Source organism: Sapajus apella, unplaced genomic scaffold (assembly GCF_009761245.1).
Source record: "Sapajus apella isolate SASKATOON/1434 unplaced genomic scaffold, GSC_monkey_1.0 scaffold1, whole genome shotgun sequence".
NCBI classification, from domain to species: Eukaryota; Metazoa; Chordata; class Mammalia; order Primates; family Cebidae; genus Sapajus; species Sapajus apella.
In genome coordinates, this window is record NW_022436941.1 from 63111358 (window position 1) to 63113783 (window position 2426).

Here is a 2426-nt window from a genome sequence, read left to right on the forward strand (position 1 = left end):
TTTGTTCATGAACAGAACGTCAGACAAGAGCTATTCAAATTCCTCTTGCCCAAGGTCAGGACTAGTCCTGGAGCAGTACAGAGCCTACAGACGGAGGTGGACTATGAGAAGAGATGTGTGTGAATTAGATAAATCCTGATATGATCTACCCTCAAATGTTAGGATTAGGGTGAGGATTGGGGCTGGGGCTACTATGCTTCTCAGTCACAGACAACAACCCTAACTAACCCTAGCTTCCTCACAAATGTCCTAGGATAAAACAGTATAACTGAATTACTGCAGTTCCTTCAGTGTACAAAGCAAATGTCCCAGTAGGAGTACAGAGGACCTGGAATGGTTTACTTGCTTAGAAGTAAGAGACAAAAATAAAAATAACAGCCAATGTGAGATGCAGGTCTTGGGCTTTAAATAAATCTGACCATTTAATGTGGACAAGAACCTTTTGAAGAAGGCACTTTTATCCTTCTGTAAAGGTACTGTAAATTACTCAAATTTTACAGGTTAAAAACTAAGGAATGGAGACTTATAAGTGACTTGCTCAGGTAAGTAGGAGAGCTGGGATTCCAAGAAGTTTGGCTACAGAGTCCACGGCCTTAACCACTACCCTATAGTTCCTTTCTTAGAAAGTCAAATTGTTTCATATTATAACTTTTACTCACCTGATGGATGTGCCAGTGAAAACACACCCTATAAATCTCCCCCAGAGATTTCATTTACCATTTTGTTTCCAGAAAGCCGCTCATCCTTTTGGAACACAGGCTAAGTAGTGGACAGTCCAAGAATAAGACATGGACAGTTCACTGGAGTGGCCATATTGAAAACAAAAATTAACTCAAGATGGATTAAAGATTCAAACATAAGACCTAAACCCATAAAAACCCTAGAAGAAAACCTAGGCAATACCATTCAGGACATAGGCATGGGCAAAGACTTCATGACTGAAACACCAAAAAGCAATGGCAACAAAAGCCAAAATAGACAAATGGGATCTAATTAAAGTAAAGAGCTTCTGCACAGCAAAAGAAACTATCATCAGAGTGAACAGGCAATACAGAATGGGAGAAAATTTTTGCAGTCTACCTATCTGACAAAGAGCTAATATCCAGAATCTACAAAGAACTTAAACAAATTTACAGAAAAAAATGACCCCATCAAAAAGTGGGTGAAGGCTCGGAACAGACACTTCTCAAAAGGAGACATGTTTGCAGCCAACAAACATGCAAAAAATGCTCATCATCACTGGTCATTAGAGAAATACAAATTAAATCCACATTGAGATACCATCTCATGCCGGTTAGAATGGCAATCATTAAAAAAATCAGGAGACAGGTGCTGGAGAGGCTGTGGAGATATTGGAACACTTTTATACTGTTGGTGGGAGTGTAAATTAGTTCCACCATTGTGGAAGACAGTGTGGTGATTCCTCAAGGATCTGGAACTAGAAATAGCTTTTGACCCAGCAATCCCATTACTGTGTATATATCCAAAGAATTTTAGATTGTTCTATTATAAAGACACATGAACACATATATTTATTGCAACACTATTCACAATAGCAAAGACTTGGAACCAACCCAAATGCCCATCAATGATAGACTGGACAAAGAAAATATGCACATATACACCATGGAATATTATGCAGCCATAAAAGAAGGATGAGTTCATGTCCTTTGCAGGGACATAGGTGAAGCTAGAAACCGGCATTCTCAGCAAACCAACACAATAACAGAAAACCAAATACCACATGTTCTCACTCGTAAGTGGGAGTTGAACAATGAGAACGCATGGACGCAGGGAGGGGAACATCACACACTGGGAACTGTCAGGTGGTGGGAGACTAGGGGAGGGATAGCATTAGGGGAATTACCTAATGTAGATGACAGGGTGATAGATGCAGCCAACCACCATGCCACGTGTATTCCTATGTAACAAACCTGTATGTTCTGTACAAGTACCCCAGAACTTAAAGTATACTAATAAAATAAAATGAAATGGAAAAAAAAAAAGAATTTTCTTTGTAGCTTAGAACCTTACTTTTTGCTCCAAGATATCTTTTATATACTACATGCTCAGTTTTAAGCCAAACATGGACAAGGTTCAGTCAACAGTAAACTGCCTCCAGTATCAAAGAAGTAGTCAGATTTCTGCAAATTGTGTCTAGGAGAGTTGTAAGGTCCTTACCATCCTTGTAGAAATGTATATCCATTGTGACGAAAACATGTATTCTTATGCAAACAGTGTTGCTTGTGCAAACACTGCAATTCTATCTCTACTCTACATAATTCTACTTCAGTGGTCCACAGTTCTTCTAGCTCTAAGAAGTCCAAAATGATTTAGTTCAGCATTTGGCTCTGCACCACATGATAACATTATTTTCTGATGGTAGCAAGAAAGACGACTACTCAGGAAAGCAAATAAAGCCAACA